Source organism: Abramis brama, assembly GCF_963993115.1.
Source record: "Abramis brama genome assembly, chromosome: 17".
Taxonomy (NCBI): domain Eukaryota; kingdom Metazoa; phylum Chordata; class Actinopteri; order Cypriniformes; family Leuciscidae; genus Abramis; species Abramis brama.
Genome location: NC_139979.1, coordinates 6,087,166 through 6,109,279, shown reverse-complemented (window position 1 = coordinate 6,109,279; position 22,114 = coordinate 6,087,166). Strand labels below are relative to the sequence as shown.

The 22,114-nt window shown below is 43.1% G+C and overlaps 1 long non-coding RNA gene across 1 annotated transcript; it reads left to right on the top strand.

Moving 5' to 3' along the window:
* The first annotated feature begins 245 nt into the window (after positions 1 to 245).
* Positions 246 to 5,231, top strand: LOC311066658. The gene is made up of 3 exons (XR_014603120.1): positions 246 to 4,364; positions 4,538 to 4,630; positions 4,839 to 5,231. It is a non-coding gene; the product is annotated as an uncharacterized lncRNA (long non-coding RNA).
* Positions 5,232 to 22,114: the final 16,883 nt, after the last annotated feature.

Sequence of the window (22,114 nt, the reverse complement as noted above, 5' to 3'; positions counted from 1 at the left end):
TCCATCAATACTAACAATAAATGTTTATGTTTACATGTGGACTAAACAATTGTTCATAAACTATTGCTTCAACTGATCTCTAACCTTTTTAACTTCAGTAAACACGGAATTGAACCGTTCAACTGCACATACCTCTGCTTAGAGTGAGTCACGTCTCAAGGCTCAGAAATTAAACTCCACAGAAGCACAAAGTGCTTTCACAAAGTGAATTTTTTTTTTTTCCTTTTTTTTTTTCTCAGGAGTTCCGGCAAGATGGCGAACTGAACACTCGTTTAACCCAGAGCTCCGTTTGTTTGTCCCCAAATTCTCAGACTAGTCCTTCTTTTAATAAATAAAAATTACACCAACACAGCTACGTGGATACGTGACTACGTTGACTTACTCAGCGTGAGTTCCACACTCTGAAATGCCGCTATCTAACAAGATGAAGAAAGCTGATTGGGCTGACAAGATAGACAGTGTCGTCGACTCCGTGCACCGCCTGGGCAAAAGAGAGGAAGCTAAACATCGGCAAGTGATAATGCAGTTCACCATGAGGCACTACCGAGATGAGCTCTGGCGTCTGACCAAGAAATCTGCAGTGTGCAAGGAGCTGAATGTAAGTTTCGCCGAGCACGTCCTTCCAGCTGACCAGGAGGCGAGAGCAGTAGTGTGGCCTCAGATTAAGCAGGCCAGAGAAGCAGGTCAGCGGGCTTACTTCAGAGGCCCAATTGGATACATAAATGGGAAAAGGATTGCGGTTCCTTAACCACACATCGTTCCACTAGCATCTCACTGTCTTACGTGAAGAAATTTGTTTACATTTCTATGAAGGACTTCCGAGTTGACTGTTTTTATGGGGACGTTGCCCTATGTTCACATTCCAAAGCAGTTTTCTCCTGCTGATATATCTCGGGTTATTTTTTCTTAAGTGGTAAGTTCCTGTTTAATGTTTACTGTTGATTCTAATTTTTGTTTCATTTCATTTAATGCAAGGGGCCTTAGAGACAGCATCAAACGAAAAGCAATTTTCCTCTTCTGTAAAAGCAAGAAACCACACTGTGTCCTGCTGCAAGAGACTCATTCAATCGATACGGATGAAAAATTTTGGTCCAATCAGTGGGGTGATAACATCGTATTTTGTCATGGAACTAATCGTTCTGCAGGTACTGCTGTCCTTCTGAACAACTTCCCTGGGAAAATTGTGACTTCCAATAAGAGCACAGATGGTCACTGGATACTATGCGTTCTTTCAATCAAAGACTCTTTTATCATTCTAGGAAATATCTATGGTTATAACAACATAAACCAAAACAAAAATCTACTCTCGGAAATTGATGGTCTTGTTAAAAATTTGAAATTGCGTTATCCAACAACTAATATTATTTTAGGAGGAGACTTCAATATGGTATTTAATGAATGGTTAGACCGCTCGCCCACCAAGCTTCACAATCATCACTATAACCCTCATTTAGTCAATTTCTGTAGCACTCATAATCTGTCTGATCCATGGCGCTCGATGCACCCCAACTTAAAAAAAATTCTCTTGGTTTAAGCCGGATGGTTCAATCAAATCAAGGATTGACTTTTGGTTAATCTCCGACAGTGTAAAAGGTTTAGTATCTGACTGCTCTATATCTTCTGCTCCTCTATCTGATCACTGCTTTATTAATCTCACCTTGAAACCCAGTAGTAATCCCAAACGAAACAAGGGTTATTGGAAACTCAATGCCAGCCTGTTACAATCTGAAAAATATAGCCAAGGGATTAAAGACATAATTAATGAAATCACTCAAGACCCCAACCTTCTATCTTATAGCTCCAAATGGGAATTTTTAAAATTCAGAATAAGAAATTTTTCAATCTCTTAAACAACTGCAACAATCTGCCCTTTTAGAGGAGACCAATTTAACAAGAGAGATAAGTCTCTGCTGTAACAAACCCAGCTTACAGATACTGACAAAAGGAAACTACTTACTCTACAAACCAAATTAGATAATATTTATACACGAAAAGCAAATGGAGCATTTATCAGATCCAGAGCAAAATGGATCGAGGAAGGAGAAATAAATTCATCTTATTTCTGTAGATTAGAAAAATCTCGCCAGGAAAGGAATAATATAGGAACACTGATCATTAATGAAAATTAATGCTCTGATCCTAAAACTATAATCAATTAAGTTTATTCCTTTTATAGTAATCTATACTCTTCTAGATTCTCAGCTGATGCATCAGAGGCCTACTTTAATAAAATTAGAGGTTTTATTCCCCAAATAAATAAGGACTTCCAAAATGCATGCACTGTAAAACCGAACAGTACAAATTTGATAAATAAAATGGGTAGTAATTACTCAAAAAAAGATAAAAAGTTAATTCACCTTTAATTTTCGGTGTAATTAGAACGAAAGTGAAATTTTAAGTATACAGCACTCAGTTATAAAAAGAGCGTAGGATGAGATATTTTTCGATCGGTAATTTGAATTCGATCGGAGTTGTCTGTAAGGAAACTGCTTTCTGAGCCTGCTGGTGACGAGCTTTTCTTCATTGTGATACCCACCATTATATTCCTCTTCTCTTTGGGCGCACTAATCTGGTAAGTTCACTGTTTTATTTTCTGCTAATAGTTTTAGTGTCTTCGTAATGTATTTTATGCATTTGCAAAGCGAATAAGGATTTGAGTAATTGTATCCTGCCTCACTAAAGGTAACGTTTAAGTTATATGGATTGACTTAAACGTTAAACTGTATTTAACTGTTAGTTATTTTTTTTATGTATATTAAAGTCTGTCTTTTTGCATCGGTTGTGCACACATTAACAAGTTTTTAATGACCTCAAAATGGCGGGCTGTGACTCATATTTAATTGCACACATGCGACAGAAATGGTAACGTTAGTGGTTTTCATAGAGGTTTTACAATAATTTGATGCAATTTGTTCCACGTGTTGTACATTTTTGTAAGGACATGTATTTATAAAATGTATTGAAATAGTTTGCTCAAGCCATACCTAAAGCTTGTGTTTTAGCAGAGACATTTATGTTCTTGCTTAAAATGTAACATTTCAAAAGCAAATTGCTGCTATAAAAAAAATTAAACGTTTAAGGTTTGTTTTATGTGATCAGACCGAGTATAATGCCTATTAAGTTACATTGCTGATTAGCATCATGTGTATTCACATATATTTTTCCTATTATTTTGGCAAATATTACAACCTGACTAACTTCTCAATCTCTCTCTTTTCAGGCTAAAAGTGAAGCAGCTGGCAGTTAAGTTTGGTATGTTCTTGTCCAATTTTTAATTTAATACACTTTCATTGCATAATAAAAAAAAGTGAATTAATATTGTTTAGTGCACAACATGAATTGAAAAGGGAAAAAAGTCAATGTTATCAATGTGTTGAAGTGCAAAATTTGTTCTGCTATTTTTGATAAAAGGAGTTAATGAAGACAGCATTTGCCCTGAGACGCAAAGAGGTCATCACTGATAACCTAACCTTTTGGTGGATCTTCTGACAGGATCATTTTATTTAGTAAAATATCTCACCATTCACTGATGCGGTCCAGGTCGCACGTAGTCACCATATGTTTGGTCTAAAACGCTAAAACTGCTCTCATGTTTTGCCGCAGGACAGCAAATGTGAGTAAATTCTGTCATCTTTGCAGGACTGTGAAGAGTGTGCAATGTAGAATATTTTTAGCAACAGTGTGAAAGTGAATAGCACATAACAGGCACAATACTGGTATAAACATGAATATCTATTGGTACAATATGCGTCACATGACTAAATTTACGTCATCGTTTTTAAATACCACCGGTTTCACAGTCCACACTACAACGTGAAAACAGTGTTTTCAAATGTATCCACTTTGGAGTGCATTTTCAAAAAGCTTCGTTTTCATTAATAAAAACACCGTCTCATTAGTGTGGACATGGCCTATATCTGCTTTTTGACTCAAAGTGGTGGCACCCGTTGACTTGCATTTTATAAATCACCAAGGACCACAGGTTAAACTAAAAAATAATTTTTAGTGTTCTACTGAAGAAAGTAAGTAACCTACATATTGGATGGCCGAAGGGTAAGTAAACTGACAGCAAATATTTATTTTTGGTTCTTTTTCAGTGTCAGGTTTATACTTTAAACTTTACATAATGTTATTTTGCAGTACAAGGTTTTTTTCCTACAGGATCACAAATGTACTGTGTACATATTCCTTGGCTTAATCACTTATTAATTTGTGCAGATCTGACAAAATTTACAATGTCAACCTGAAGAACCACTTGTTGGACCAGCATGCTCCCTGTCTTCAGAGCTTGTTCAGAAAGAAAGCTGCTCGCACAGGGAAAGTGGTCTGAAGTACTGAGTCAGCTCTTCAGGAAATATGACCAGGTCAGTTGGTTACACTTCTTGATGCCTGATATAGAAACTGCAGGGGATTTTGACATATTTTGGTTGTATTTACAGACATTTTAGGCTGATGCATAGTATTGTGTGGCTGTGCGGATTATATTCCATGTTAAATCAAGATTCTTATACCCATGTCTCTAATTCTCACACTGAAGGATATCGTGGACATCCATGTATGACGAGCTGCCGTCCTCCGTGCTCTCCCCACCTATCTGCATTGCAACTCCAACTTTTTCAAGACATGGGATGTAAGTGTTGCACTGTTTGGTTAACAACAATCTCACTTGCCATTCAGATGTCATCCTGGTTCTAGTTCCACATTTTTAATATATTATTTTTTTATAATTGTATTTATTGTATGGGATAGAATGGTTTGGAATAGATGTAAATATATGTAACTTATTAGCTGTCCTCCTTTGGAAGTTTAGAGTAACAGTTCTCTGTTCTTGTCTTCAGGTAGAACATTCTGATGAACCAGACATTGATGACGTACCACTCGGTCTACTCTTCATTAGTGGCAATTTAACAGTTGCCACGTTATTCTGCCCAGAGAAGATTGTGGTTGTACTTGAGGAAATCATTGAGCAAACATTTCTCAAGGGCCTTGCACTGTTTTGGAGAATTTCCATTTGACAAACAATTTATTGTTGATGTTTTGTGGATACTTAATAAAAGAGTAACTTGAATTTAAATTGTCTGTGTTAACCTGTTTTTTTAATTATAGAATGTGTATAGTTAGCAATTTAGTTACTTGATAATGTAAATTTAAAAACTTACAAAAATGAATAAAGTGAGTAATTTTTTTACTGAGACATTAAAACTGTTTTTATGAAGTTGAAATTGTAATGTAACAAAAAAAAATTAATTGATCTTTAATACATTTTTATATGTACTGTGAACCCAAAAACTACTTATAAAATGACTTGATTAATAATGTTATAGTAACTTGTAAGATTAAGTAAGTTTCAGTTAAAATTGCCTAGTACCAGTTACTTAAAAAAGGATGTTTCGTTAACTTATAAAAATGTAGTTAGTATCACTTAAAAATTTCAATGTAATCAGTTTCAACTATTTTTTTTAGTTATATTAAAGGAGAAGTTCACTTTCAAAAAAACTTTTGCTGATAATTTACTCACCCCCATGTCATCCAAGATGTCCATGTCTTTCTTTCTTCAATCGCAAAGAAATTAAGGTTTTTGATGAAAACATTCCAGGATTTCCCCCCATGTAATGGATTCTATTGGGACCCAAACGGTAGAAGGTCCAAATGACAGTTTAAGTGCAGCTTCAAAGGGCTTTAAACGATACCAGATGATGAATAAGGGTCTTATCTAGCGAAACGATCGGTCATTTCCAAAATAAATAAAAAAGTTTTAGTTTTATAAGCACAAATGTTCGCCTTGCTCTGTTCTGTGATGCGCGTTCGTGACGTCACGTAATACGCAATTACGTTGAAAAGGTCACGCTTGAAAAATTTCTGTCCTGAAGAAAATGTTCTTTTTGGCTTTTTAATATTAAAACACCCAGGATACGCACACGAAATGGGCATTTTAAACGATAAACTGACACAAATACATTTGAAAATGTGTATATGGTCCTCCTTCTGCACATTTGTAAACACGTCAAGCGTGACCTTTTCAACGTAATTGCGTATTACGTGACGTCACGAACGCGCATCACAGAACAGAGCAAGGCGAGCGTTTGTGCTTATAAAACTTAAACTTTTTTATTTATTTTGGAAATGACCGATCGTTTCGCTAGATAAGACCCTTATTCATCGTCTGGTATCGTTTAAAGCCCTTTGAAGCTGCACTTAAACTGTCATTTGGACCTTCTACCGTTTGGGTCCCAATAGAATCCATTACATGGGGGGAAATCCTGGAATGTTTTCATCAAAAACCTTAATTTCTTTGCGACTGAAGAAAGAAAGACATGGACATCTTGGATGACATGGGGGTGAGTAAATTATCAGCAAAAGTTTTTTTGAAAGTGAACTTCTCCTTTAACTTATCCGGTTTTACAGTGTGTGAGGCAGAGATAACGTATAATGAGCTGGAAAAGGCGTTGCAATGTTTGACTTCTGACCGCTCCCCTGGCCCAGACGGCCTGACAGCCAATTTTTATAAACATTTCTGGGATCATATCAAAGCACTTTTATTTGAAACACTTAAAGAAGCTTTAAGTAACCAATCACTTCCAGAGACGTTTAGGCAAGGTGTAATTGTTCTCATTCCAAAACCTAACAAAGATCCCAAAGTATTGGACAATTGGAGACCGATAACATTATTAAATAATGATTATAAATTGTTAACACACATATTCTCAAATCGTCTTAAAGAGGGTCTTCCTCAAATAATAAGTGACACTCAATCAGGATTTATGAGAGGTAGATCAATTCACAATAATGTTCGCCTTGTCCTTGATCTACTTGAGTATAATGAGCATGTTAAAGATGATGGCTTTATTCTTTTTTTGGATTTTTACAAGGCGTTTGACACGGTAGAACACCTCTTTATTTTTAAGGCCCTTGAATTCTGTGGCTTTGGGGAAAAATTTAAAAACACTATAAAATGTTTTTATAACGACACCAACAGCTCAGTATCTCTCTCAGGTGGCACTACGCCTCGCTTCACTATCAACAGAGGTATAAAACAAGGCTGCCCCATCTCACCATCACTCTTTATAATTGCAGCTGAAATGTTGTCAATCCTAATTAAAAATTCAGATATTGAACAGTTAAATGTCTTTGATAACCAAATCGTTATAAGTCAGCTAGCCGACGACACCACTCTATTTCTTAAAAATGCTGAGTAGGTCCCAAAGGCTATAGAAACTATAGACTCATTCTCAAAAGCATCTGGGTTAAAACTAAACTTGAAAAAGTGTGAGTTGTTAGCTATACATGACTGCCACCTTGAGGCAGCTTATGGTATCCCTATTAAAACTGCAGTCAAATACTTGGGTATACATATAACGTCTCGGTTACATATGGTAACCCTCGTTCCCTGAGGGAGGGAACGGAGACGTACGTCGTGGTGAACGACGAATAGGAATCTCGCTAGAGAGGCCAATCTACTTCGAGTGAAACTAAAACAAGCCAATGCACATTGGCGTGCAATCATTTGCATCAGCTGTGCAGCCTCGCAGCGCGGGTATTTAACGAGCAGCTGGTGTGATTGCACTTCAGTTTTTTGCTGAGGAGCCAAGCCTGAAAAGCTGGTCGCCCCGGCGGGTAGCGGCAGATGTGGCGACGGGACGTATGTCTCCGTTCCCTCCCTCAGGGAACGAGGGTTACCATATGTAACCGAGACGTTCCCTATCGTTCGGTCACTACGACGTACGTCGTGGTGAACGACGAATAGGAATCCCAACCAAAGTGCCACAGCTGCTGCACCCCATCCAGCGCCCTGAGCAAGCCACTACACCTTCTTGCCTGGAAGGACGATAGGAGAGGGCTTACACAGAGAGTATCATCACTGTTGTTCCGTGATAACCCATACAGTGAGATATTGGATAACACTGGGAAAGCGTGCCCGAACTGAGGGAGGGGAACGCTGCGGGAGCCACATTCTTAAGAAGAGTTATGTGGGAATAACATATGGACTAACCCAAGGGTTGTACTGCATATGAATAATGGGTGACTTAGCCCAAGGGAAGACACAGGCTTCCGTTTAGGAGCAGCCGTGGAAGATATACACATATGGGATCCCTGTAGGGTCACACATATGGGACCCAGCCCAGACCCGGTTCTCAAGGATTCAGCGGGTAAAGGCCTGGCACCGGACGCTCCGCCACGTCCGGGCCGAGGGTGTTTGGAGGACTCGACAGGTTTTAACTCTGGAGCAATAGGGGTGCACAGTAGGGTGCAGCAAGCCGACAGAGCCGGTACTCTCAGTGCTTCTACCCGTCTAGGGTGAGAACACGGGAGGACACGGGCTCTACACGTAGGCTATAGTATCTAGCGAACGTGTTAGGTGTCGCCCAGCCCGCAGCTCTACAGATATCTGTTAGCGAGGAGCCACGTGCCAACGCCCAAGAGGATGCAACGCCTCTCGTGGAGTGTGCATGCAACCTGAGCGGGCAGGGCACGCCTTGAGCTTCGTAAGCCAAGGCGATGGCATCCACTATCCAGTGGGCCATCCTCTGCTTGGAGACAGCCTTCCTCTTCTGCTGGCCTCCATAACAGACAAAGAGCTGGTCTGAGGTCCTGACGCTTTGGGTTCTGTCCACGTACATACGCAGAGCGCGAACGGGACAGAGCAAAGCCAGGGCTGGGTCTGCCTCCTCCAGGGGCAGCGCTTGCAGGTTCACTACCTGATCTCTAAAGGGAGTGGTAGGAACCTTGGGCACATAGCCAGGCCGGGGTCTCAGTACAACATGGTTGTCACCCGGCCCGAACTCTAGGCACGATTCGTCGACCGAAAATGCTTGCAGGTCCCCTACCCTCTTGATAGAGGCCAGTGCAACCAGCAGCAAAGTCTTCAAGGAGAGAAGCTTTAAGTCTGCTGACTGCAAAGGCTCAAAGGGAGCATCCTGAAGTGCTCGGAGCACCAGGGAAAGGTCCCAAGAGGGTATGGAGGGGGGACGAGGAGGATTTAATCGTCTCGCCCCCCTAAGGAACCTGACGACCAGGTCGTGCTTCCCAACTGTTTTGCCATCTATGAGGTCATGATATGCTGAAATAGCAGCAGCATGTACTTTAAGGGTGGAGGGAGACAGCCTTCGCTCCAACCCTTGCTGCAAGAAGGAAAGCACTGACCCTATCGACCATCTTCGGGGGTCCTCTCTGCGGGAGGAACACCACTCGACGAACAGGTTCCACTTCAAGGCGTACGCACGTCTCGTAGACGGCGCTAGCGCAGAAGTGATGGTGTTAAGTACCTCTGGGGGTAAGTCACCTAGAACCTCCGCGTCCCGTCCAGGGACCAGACATGGAGTTTCCAGAGGTCCGGACGCGGGTGCCAAAGGGTGCCCCGTCTCTGAGTCAGAAGATCCTTCCTCAGAGGAATGGGCCAGGGAGGGACTGTCACGAGGAGCACGAGTTCTGGGAACCAAGTCCGGGTGGGCCAATAGGGAGCCACCAGAAGGACCTGCTCCTCGTCCTCCCTGACTTTGCACAGGGTCTGTGCAAGTAGGCTCACTGGGGGAAATGCATATTTGCGGAGGCCCCGGGGCCAGCTGTGTGCCAGTGCATCCGTGCCGAGTGTTCCCTCGGTCAGGGAGTAAAACAACCGGCAGTGGGAGGTTTCTGAGGAGGCAAACAGGTCTACCTGAGCCTCTCCGAACTCTCTCCAGATCAGCTGAACTGCCTGGGGGTGGAGTCGCCATTCTCCCGGGAGCACAGCTCGTGATAGCTCGTCGGCCACACGGTTGAGCACACCGGGGACATACATGGCTCGAAGCGACCTCAGATGCTTCTGACTCCAAAGGAGGAGATGGCGGGCGAGTTGCGACATGCGACGGGAGCGTAGACCACCTTGACGGTTGATGTACGCAACGGTCGCAGTGTTGTCCGTACGGACCAGCACGTCTCTGCCCTGTAGCAGCCTTTTTAGGCGGCTCAGAGCGAGACGTACTGCTAGCAACTCGAGGCAATTGATGTGCCACTGCAGTTGGGGGCCCGTCCACACCCCTGACACTGCATGCCCGTTGTACGTGGCACCCCAGCCGGTGGCAGAGGCATCTGTGAAAACCACAGCATGCCTGGACACCTGTTCCAAGGGGACTCCTGCCTGGAGGAACGAGGGGTCTGACCACGGACTGAAGGTCTGGCGGCACTCCGGTGTGATTGCCACCCGGTGAGTGCCGTGATGCCACGCCCATCTCGGGACCCGGCCGTGAAGCCAGTGCTGAAGCGGTCTCATATGGAGCAGGCCGAGCGGAGTTACCGCTGCTGCCGCTGCCATATGCCCCAGGAGCCTCTGAAAGAATTTCAGTGGGACCGCCGTCCTGCCCCTGAACGTGTTCAAGCAGTTCAGCACCGACTGAGCGCGTTGCTCTGTGAGGCGCGCTGTCTGAGCGACCGAATCCAGCTCCATACCGAGATAAGAGATCCTCTGCACGGGGGCGAGTTTGCTCTTCTCCCAGTTGACCTGAAGGCCCAGCTGGCTGAGGTGCCTGAGCACGAGGTCCCTGTGTTCGCATAACTGATCTCGAGAGTGTGCTAGTATGAGCCAGTCGTCGAGATAGTTGAGAATGCGAACGCCCTGTTCTCTCATGGGAACAGGGGCCCCCTCCGTGACTTTCGTGAAGACACGGGGAGACAGGGCCAGCCCGAAGGGTAGGACCTTGTACTGATATGCTCGACCCTCGAACGCAAAGCGCAGAAACGGCCTGTGTCGAGGAAGAATCGAGACATGAAAGTACGCGTCCTTCAGGTCGATCGCTGCAAACCAATCTTGGGGACGGATGCATTCGAAAATGCGTTTCTGCGTGAGCATTTTGAACGGTAGCCTGTGAAGGCTCCGATTCAAAACTCGCAGGTCCAAGATCGGTCGTAACCCACCACCTTTCTTGGGTACAATGAAGTAGGGACTGTAGTGCCCTGACCTCATATCGGCTGGAGGGACCGGCTCTATCGCGTCCTTCGCCAGTAGGACTGCGATCTCCGCGCGCAAGACATGGGCATCGGCTGCTCTCACTGTAGTGGAGTGGATGGCCCGAAACTTGGGGGGACGCCGGGCGAACTGAATCGCATAGCCGAGCCTGATGGTCCGAATGAGCCAGCGAGACGGACTGGGGAGCGCTAGCCAGGCTCGCAGAGACCGTACAAGCGGGACCAAGGGGACCGTAGGCGTACCCGGAGTGGGGCAGCGAGGTGGAACACAGGGGCTCGGCTCGGGAGGCTCTCTCTGGGAGGCGGCCCGTAGCGGAGTCTGAGTGTGCTGCGCAACACTTACCTGATTCCACGAGGCGGGAGGTGCAGGAGACGGCTTGGTTGCGTTCTCGGACTGCACACTGCTGCCTGCTGGCGATAGAAGAGGCGGATGAGAGTGGAGAGGATTCTCTCCCCCCACTACTCTCCGGGCCCTCTTCGGATCCAGAGACGGAAGAAACTGCTCTTTTATTGAAAATTTGGGTACCGCTGGTTTTGAGGCCAGCGGCGGAACAAAAAGAAAAGGAAAACAAAGATTTTCCACCCGGCCCTCTTCCGGGGGATGGAGCGATGCAGTCATCGTCTCCTGGAGAGCAGTCCCTGCCATCTCTGGGTCGCCCGTCCTAGGGCCGCTTGCCCCTGGCCTTGCCGCCCTTCTTGGCGGGGTCCTGGACGGGCGGGGCGGTCCGCCTGCGACTGGCTCCACGGCGCCGTTTGGATGGAGGCTGCTGCTGCGGCGCGGGAGCAGGGGCAGACGCAGGAGGCCGCCCTCGGCGACGAGCAGACTGAGGAGCCGCAGACGGAGGGGTGGGAGCAGCAGCTGGCCGCCGCGGCAGGATGTGACGGATGGCCTCAGTCTGTTTTTGTACAGCCGAGAACTGCTGGGCGAAGTTCTCGACCGCGTCGCCGAAGAGGCCGGTCTGGGACACGGGGGCGTTAAGGAACCGGAGCTTGTCGGTCTCCCGCATGTCCGCCAGACACAGCCAGAGATGGCGTTCCTGGACCACCATGGTGGACATCGCACGACCCACCGACCGCGCGGTCACCTTCGTCGCACGAAGCGCGAGGTCCGTCGCGATACGAAGTTCCTGAAGAACTTGGGGATCTTGACCACCCTCGTGCAGGTTCTTCAGTGCCTTGGCCTGATGAACCTGCAGCAACGCCATGGCGTGCACGGCAGAGGCAGCTTCCCCACAGGCCTTGTAAGCCTTGCCGGTTAGATCCGACGAGTACTTACAGGCCCGTGAAGGGAGACACGGTTCTCCACGCCAAGTGGAGTTAGGGCACAGTTGCATAGCAACGGCCCGTTCCACTGGCGGGATGCGCGTGTATCCCTTAGCTGCCCCGCCATCAAGGGTGGTGAGGGAGGAGGAGCCACCGGAACGGTTTCTGGCAGTGAAAGGTGCCGTCCACGTCCCCGTAAGCTCCTCATGCACTTCCGGGAAGAAAGGCACTGGGGTGGGTTGCTGAGAACCAGCGCGCGCCACCCCGAGATACCAATCATCCAACCTCGAGGGTTCGGGACACGGTGGAGGGTTCCACACGAGCCCGACCCCGTTGGCGGCCCGGGAAAGCATGGCCATCATCTCCGGGTCCGTCTCAGGCACCGTTGACACACCCGAAGGAGGTAACGGCGCTGAGTCGTCATCCGCAGAGACGTCTGACCCACCCTCCGATGCCGCGATCGACATCTGGTCTTCGCAGGGAGCCCCAAAGGAGACAACCGGTACACACCGCGAGGATGGTCCAGCTCTCTCCAATGGGGACTCAACTGGCTGCGGAGCATGAGAGGGGTGAGGGCTCCTAGGGGGTTGGTTCCCCGAAGGAGACGCGCTCACCGTAATCCTCAGGTCACCCATGTCACTGCCCGAAGCAACCCTCTGAGGAGGATTGGATCGAGGCAGAGGCACGGGGACTCCGCCCCTTTGCAGGAACGTGAGTCTCGACCGCAGCTCCGCGATGGTCATCTTCCCACAATGGGTACATGACTCATCCACAAACGCTGCCTCAGCGTGTTTAATGCCCAGACACACGAGGCAGCGTTCGTGACCATCCCGCGAACCCAGGTAACGACCGCATCCAGAAACACACAGATAGAAAGTCATTTTTTTCTTCTTTGAAAAAGACGCTCTCTATCTGTGTAAGCTCTTTTAGGGACTGCTCTCACTGGTGCTGAAACACACAGGGGGAACAGACACTGCGAACACAAAGAAGAAGACTGTCCCCGCTGCCGTGTTGTGACACCCGCACCGAAAGAGAGATCCAAAGGCTTGTTTTCTTCCACTCTCAGAAGACGCATCGAAGTGCTTGGCTCCGAAGCAAAAAGCTGAAGTGCAATCACACCAGCTGCTCGTTAAATACCCGCGCTGCGAGGCTGCACAGCTGATGCAAATGATTGCACGCCAATGTGCATTGGCTTGTTTTAGTTTCACTCGAAGTAGATTGGCCTCTCTAGCGAGATTCCTATTCGTCGTTCACCACGACGTACGTCGTAGTGACCGAACGATAGGGAACTAAAGATACTAAGTTGAGTGAAACACTAAATGTATGGAACAAAATGGATGAATGTAAATCAAGATTAGACAGATGGTTAAATAGAGATCTTTCTTTGTTTGGTCGAATCTTTATAACCAAAATGGAAAGCCTTTCAAGGTGTATTTACCCAGCCTTTTCTCTGTCTATCTCCAAAAAAGCCGCTAAAACCATTAATACATTAAACTTTGATTACATCTGGAAAAGAAAACCTCATTATCTGAAAAAAGCAACTATAGTGAAAGACTATGAAGATGGTGGGCTACAAGCCATAGACTTTGATTGTATAAACGGAACCTTAAAAATTAAATGGTTAAGATGCTTTCTAGCAAACAGTAATAGCTTCTGGTATTGTGTCCCCAGGGAATTGTTTAAAAAAATCGGAGGTATTGATTTACTTTTGCGCTGTGATTTTGATATTCCAAAACTTCCTTTAAAGCTGTCTGCATTCCATTCACAAGTTTTGTTATTTTGGAAACTATTGTACAAGCACAATTTTACTCCCCATGGTGTTCCCATCTGGAATTGCAGATTCATCCTCTTTAGGAATAAGTCCATGTATTTCAATGAATGGATGGAAAACAACATTTGGTCTGTCACACATTTACTGGACAGTTATGGCAATGTTTTATCTTTTGAAGATTTTGGTACAAAATTTAATTTTCAGTGCAATCGTAAACATTTTGATATGGTTATACAAAGCATCCCTTCTGCCTTCCTTTTGATGGCAAAAAATGCACTACCTAATTTGCTCAACCCTCCTCTTCTCCCATCATTGATGATTGCTGGTCATCAGGACTTTGCAAAACAAAGTGTTCCGTGATCTCTTTACTCTGACATTATACCCAATGCAATATAGCCGAAATGCAGCTTCTCTTATCTTCAATCATTCTTCTCTGAAGAAACTGCACACATATTTTTTAAAGTTACCTTTATCACCAAAAGTTAAAGAGCTTCACTTCAAAGTCATGAATGACATTTATCCTTCAAGAGAATTTAACGTAGATTTAACTTTGATCTAACCAACTGTATATTCTGTGATGAGGAAATAGAGACCACGGATCATTTGTTTTTCTTTTGCCCTTATAGTAACACTTTTTGGTGTGACATGTATGATTGGCTGGAGCCTTATCTCCAGGCTCTCTCCAGTTTCACCAGAGATAATATCACATTTGGAATTATATTGAAGGACAAAAACTATGAACTGCTTCTAAACACTTTAATTATCTCAGGTAAATTTTTCATCCACAAATGTAAATGGATAAAAACACAGCCTCTTTTTTCTGTCTTCAAAAGAGAATTTGCATTGTACTACAAGTCCCTGTTGTTCATGAAGAAGAAAACAGCAAAAAAACTTCTTAATCTTATCGATGCCTTAAAATTAATTGAAACCCCTTAAACTGTTGTTTTATTTTATTTTCCTTTGTCATTTACAAGTTTCCTTTGTCATTTACAAGTATACAAGTTGTATATTATTTTACGTGCTCCGTTTCCTGTTAGAAATTGTATTTTTGTGCATTCTGACTAAGCCAGTTATTGTTGTAAATTTTGTGCATTCTGTCAAAAAAAAAAAAAAAAAAAAAAAAAAAACATACCTCTGCTTAGCCATGAACTGGTCGAAAGCTGATGAGGTAACATGGAGGTAGGCCCGCCCTCACATGATACTGATTGGGCGATTGATAAGCTTAAATCTGATTGGCTAAAGAGTACGACTCATCTGTGTAGGTGGATTGTGCTGTCAGGAAATTCTCAAAAACACACACACACACATCCAAGGCGATTCACACACGTGAATGACGATTTGCACATTCACATTCAAGGATAAACTCGTACATTTTAAACATTCAAAGGTTTTTGTGCACAGTTGTATTTCTACGAATTGTGTTTTGCATTTGTGAAATATATTTTACGAATATATAATTTTATTTTGCGCATGTGAATTGCTTTTTGTGAATTGTTTTTTTTTTTCACGCACGTGACATTTTTTTGGGGGTACGTGAATTCGGTTTCATGCATGTGAAATTGTTTACGCATGTATGAATCATGTTTGTTGCGTGAATAATTAATGAGACTGATTTGCCTCCATAGAAAAAAAGCGAAGTGTGTTGTGGTGCTACTTTTCAACGACAGACAAAAATATTGCAAGATGCAATATTTGTGACAAGAAAGTTTCACACAGCAGCAACACAAGCAACCTCTTTAAACATTCAAAAACAACACACCCTGAAACGTATAAAGAGGCTGAACAAAAACAAGCTGCCAACAGTGCCCAGTCTCCCGCTCCACCCTCTGTCCGACAAAAGACGTTGCAGGAGAGTTTTCAGGGAGGCAGACCCTATCCAGATACTACAGTGCACATTCAGTTATTGTCTCCTTTAGTGATGGGCGGATCGATCCTTAAGTATCGATACTTCGATACTGACGTGGTATCGAAAAGGATCGATCCTCACATAAAAATATCGATCCAAATGTGTGTTTTTTTACCAGTAATTTTTTATTAATTTAGCACGCAATTCAGTGCATAAAATAAGCTTCTAAGTGGGAAAATAATCGAATGTTAGCGGATAATTGTGTAGGATCATTTATATACTGTCTATGTGTAGGATAGAACTTTTTCTCCTAGTCATCTGGATACAAGACGAAACCAATCAATCACAGAGAGCGTTCGATGCTGGTGCTTCGCTGAGCTCACAGGCCCAGTGCGTTTGGGAAACGAAGCCTTGCTTAGATGACAGAGAAACAATCGGGTTATTTCGCAATAAACAAACCAAAAGTGTACATAACGGTTCAAAATGTTGACGTCAGTAAGATTTTTTTAATGAAATTAATATTTTTATTCAACAAGGATCGATGCATTAATTTGATCAAAAGTGACAGTCAAGGTAGACTGTTAAAAAAAAATCTTTCAACTTTGTTCATCAAATATTTCTGTATAAATGTATCATGGTTTCCACAAAATTATGAAACTGTTTTCAACATTGATAATAATAAGAAATGTTTCCTGAGCAACAAATCAGCATATTAAAATGAAATATCATCATGACTGGATTAATGATGCAGAAAATTCAGCTTTGATCACATGGATAAATTACAGTTTACTATGGCATAGAAAACAGATAGCCTATGTTAAATTGTAATATTACAGTTTTTACTGTAGGCTATTTTTGATCAAATAAATGCAGAAGATAATTAAAAATCTTACAGACCCCAAACTTTTGAACAGTAGGCTAGTACTATAATTAGGGTAGTTTTGTAAAAGTCACTGACTAATTACAGGCGAGTTGAGAGCACAAATCACAAAATATTTAGGGCTAGTAGTTATGAAAACGTATTCAGATTTAGCATATTAATGATGCATTCACCTCATAAATCATGACACACGGCTCTAGCACAGGAAAGTGCATACAAGTTCAAGTGCATGCTTTTAAAATAAAAAAGTATTGGTATCGGTATCGATATCGGCGATACTGGCCCTGTATTTAATTGGTATCGGATCGATACCGAAATTTGCAGTATCGCCCATCACTAGTCTCCTTCTCTCTCTTTCGTTAGGCTACATTAGGGTAAAAACCTAATATATACATTAGCCTTCGGGCAACCCACATGTTATATATACACATATACTAATGGGGTCTGTCTGTAATATTACATTTTTTCAAAAGAATATTTATGTTCACAATTGTTGCATCTATTTGATCAAAAATACAGTAAACACAGTAATACATATATTATTACAATTTAAAATTACTGTTTTTTAATTTATTTATTTTAAATATATTTTAAAATGTAATTCATTCCTGTGATGCAAATCTGAATTCTCAGCAGCCAATACTCCAGTCTTCAGTAACATGATCATTCAGAAATCATACATATATTCAGCTTCCCTTTAGTCATTGGAAACCTTTATCCTTTTTTCAGATGATTCCCAAAGAGCCCAAGACATCACAAGGAGCCTAACCAAGATGATTGTTACTGGCTTGCAACCAGGTTCAATGGTTGAGGATGCAGGTGTCTGTAATTTCATGAAGGTGGTTGATGGCGACGTTAGAATTTCAATTTGATACAATTTTTGAGACATATTTGTAATATCTCTAGTTAGTCCCGGTTTCCAGAAAACGTCCAAACAAAAAGCTGCAAAAGCGCCAAGTTTCATCCCAAAATTTCACTGTCTGCGAGTCTCTATTTGCCACAATGGAATAAATGCTTTGTGGGATCTCCATATCTCAGCTCTGGAAGGCTCTAGAGCCTCCAATCTTGCAATCATGTCTATGTCTCAGCACCCTCTAACAGAATCAAAGGTTTCAAGGTTATCCAAGAAACTTTATTTTTTTACCCAAAATAAAAGGGGTATGTACGTACAGATATGGACAGACCCTTGTTCCCTCGATTTTGACAGAGGGAGCGAGTCTACTTCATATGAACACTTCAGGTATATGTCCCACAATGCAGTACGATTGTGACGTCACCACATATCTCGTCTAATCACCACCACAACAAACAACTCCATGATATATTAATTATATATATTTAAATTTAAAACAACCCAAACACACCTATATACATTTGGATGCTGCATTAAACAAATACTTAAAGGGAAAAAAATTAAATAATAAATAAACTCCATAGCTGATTCCAAGTGGTCAAGGGCTTAGCCCATTGCAGTTTCCGCCAGTAGTGGGCACTTGTGCAGCGTAATCAATGACGTACATCCGAGTGAACGAGAAGGAGGGAAGTTAGCGAGTGAAGGGCATGACAATTTTGGACTGGAACGCAGCCCTCGTCTCCTCGCTCCTCCGTCCTCCATCCTATGACCCGGAAACCGATCGAGCTCAGCCATCTTGAAGGACATCTCAATTCATAGATATCATATATAAACGCTAGATGTCTTATGGCGCAGTCACTTCCGGCATCACCGTTCGGCCATCTTATGTCAGTGCTCTGTGCATTAAGGTGAGTGATCAGCATGCACACAAATCCTCATATCTCGCTGAAATATTGACGGATTTACAAACGGTTTGGTTTCTTACAAACGTTATTAACGTGGCTATAATTCCGAATGCTTGAACATGTATGTTATAATTTTTCATATGTATGCAGTGTATGTATGTAGTGTCATAACTACATCTCTGACGTTTATAACAAACCAAACCGTTTGAAAATCGGTAGAAAATTGGGCAAGTTATGGTTATTTAAAAGTATTTGCACCATTAAACGAGTGAGCGAGCGCACTGCCGCAAGATGGCCGCCACGTGCGGACGTCGACCTCCATTGGCCAGCAGCGCGCACGAGACATCTAGCCTTTATATATGATATCTATGTCTCAATTCTCTAATTGCACCGCGAGGAGGCGAGATTCGAGGAGTGAGGAGGCTTCCAGAGGAGTCATGAGCGAGGATACACAGGTATATCCTTTGCGGAAGAGTTTTATCGACTAAAACGTGACGCACGTATAAATTCTCCTCCCCCTTCACATCGGTCACAATCATTTTAATTTATACTTTACCTTTGCAGTTTATATAAACCACACATCTCACATATTTCAACAGGGTATCTTGCTTTATTATTATTTATTATGAATTTCTTAAATAAACAAACTTCAACAACATAAGGGCAGATCCTTTGAGCGCTGCTGATGACGCAGTGAAGTGACGCTCGAGTGATCAAGTATTCCAATGTATATAAAAAAAATTACATTCGATTCCTCTGTCCTCATTTTCTTTCCTTACAGCCTTCCCTCGCATCCTACAGGGGGTGGAGCTGAGACGCGAGGAAAGGAAACGAGTTTGCACCAAGCGGCAACCCCCCGTCTCTCTCTTGAAACCAACACGGAAGTGAGTTAAACTGCAATTCATTGACTGGCCGCTTGGGCTGGCTGCAGAAGTGAGTCAAATCTGTATCTCCCCCATGTTAAAATTACCAACTTTACAGCAGAGAAAAACATGTTTACAGCCTGGATCTCTATGTGGCTTTGGTCTATACAGGTAATTTTGCCCTTCATAACAACTGTGAGGGGGGTGAATTTTTTTATAACTCATCCGTTTAGTTGATTAATATTTAAAGTTCTGCATAATTAAGGGTGTGGCCACTTGAGTGACAGGTGGATTGCCGCTGATGTCACTGCTAGCCGTTTGTCTGCTGTTACTAGCCGTCACTTCACCTCAGCAAATGTTAGCTGCTGAACTTGCCATCTCTGCAGTGTTTTGTGCTTTTTTTCGGGATTATTTCATACAATTTAATACACCCATTACTTCGCCCACGGCTTAGGATTCCGTCGTTGTCGTCGCATATCGTTCGAGAGAACAACCAGCGCTGTATTCAGTTGTTTTCCTCTGTGAACATGCACTAATGGATGTCTGACAATTTTGTTGCTTTTTGGAGTTTTCAGATTTAAAAGCGTCAATAAAGGCTCGTTCGTTCTGCTCTCACGGAACAGATAGATTATAATATGCTTAGGCTATGTACCGTCAGGTGAAATCCTGCTGGTGTCGGCGCTTTCTCCTCCATGCAATAAATGCACATCCTTGAATGAGCGCGGATTTTCTAGCGCATTTACTTGAACTTCATAGGCAATATATCTATGGTTTAACCCATTTGAGAGGCGGCCAAAATCAGAATTTAAAATGGACTGAATAAGCTCTCTACGAACTTGACGAGCGATGCCGCACTGACGGACCATAGACTATAAAAAAGAGTGAATGACCTGTGCACATAAATCACTGTCACACACATTCTCTCAGAGTAATCTTAAGTTACTGCATAATACATTTTCAACTAGTAGAATAGTACAGAATCACGATACACAGTCTCACTTGTAGCCATGTCTTTTAACTATTATAATATTTCGAAGGGCAAAAATAGGAACCTTTAATTGGCTTTACATCATCAACTGTCACTTTAGCGCAAGGCCCTGTGCAGGCGCAGACTTGGTACTGTCAGTAGCATAACCTTATAGCATTACCCAGAGCCGTTAATGTTACGATGAGGTAGAATCAAAGGAGGAAGCAGGATCCAAATCCACATGCAGCACTTTATTAAATAAACCCAGAACTTCATAGATGCAGACATATTCAAGATCAAGACTCAGGAACAAAACAACATTCAACATCAAGAACCCACAAACACTGACACAAGACACAGGGTTTAAATACAGAGGCAAACAAGCTAAACAAGATAACAAGGGGGTGTGGCTAATCAGAAACACCTGGGGAAACTAATCAACATAACAGGGAACTGCTAACCATGGGACAAGACAGGGGAACACAGACATGAATCATAACAGTTAACAGCCTGAGCTAACTCGATCACGTCGAGCTAGGTGGGCGTGATTTCAGATAGCCAGGCTCCTCAGCTCCACTCACTTTGCCTCTTTGCCCATTTTCTGTTATCCGGGAGTGACGCGAGGCCAAGATGGCGACGGCCGGCTCCGCCCACTTTAGGCTTCAAAAATGCTCTTCAGAAACCTACGGGTGACGTCACGGACACTACGTCCATATTTTTTTACAGTCTATGGTTTGCACAAATAAGAAATGAGAAGCACCCATATATGGTGTGTTGTTTGAGGGGCGGACGGTGCCGACGAGCATGACGTGACGTGAGCTGAAAGGAGTGCTTTCAGTTATATTGCTGATTACTTACAAAGCACTAAATGGTTTAGCTCCACAGTACTTGAGTGAGCTCTTAACACATTATAGTCCTTCACGTCTATTGCGATCTCAAAATTCCGGTCAGTTGAAAATACCTAGAATATCAAAATCGACTGCTGGCGGTAAATCCTTTTCCTATTTAGCACCAAAACTTTGGAACAGTCTTCCTACCATTGTCCGGGAAGCAGACACACTCTTTCAGTTCAAAGCTAGATTAAAGACACATCTCTTTGACCTAGCATACACATAACACATTATAGACTTCTATAATTCAATGTTAGGCTGCATAGATTAGGTGAGCTGGAACCGGGAACACTTCCCATAAATCCTGATGTACTCGTTACATCATAAGAAGAATGACATCTACGCTAATTTTAGTGTCTTTGTTTATCCCGAGGTATTACCGCAGCCTGCCGCATCCAGGCCGTATCCAGATCTGACCTTCGCCTGAACCCGATGTCAACGCAGTGCTGAAGTGCCAACTAGTCTCTCATGGAGAAACAATTGCCCATGAGGGGGCGTCAAGGACTGAACAAAAAGGCTATCTCTGTTCCAAATGCTGTAACTTTTTATTCCTTAATCCAATCACCACAAAATTTTATCCAGATGCAGCTCACATGTAGAGGGACTTCACCAAAAAAGTCCTTTTTCCTCCTACCTTATTTCCTTCCTGAGTTATTCCATGACAAATAAGAAAGATATGCAAAATCATAATAAAAATTATATATATTTTTTGTCTTTTATCAGCAGTTTCTCGGCAGTTGAATGTCCAAATGTAATCTAAAAATTTGAAAAGTGTTACCTACCTTTTGACTCTCCTTGCTATTTTGAAGTTATGAGTCTTTAGTTTTGTGTATGTCACTCAGAAAACAACAATTTTTTATTGCCTTCCAAATGTGTGAGGACTAAACAAAAAGGCTATTGTTCCAAATGCTGTAACTTTTGAATACTTTATGTGATCA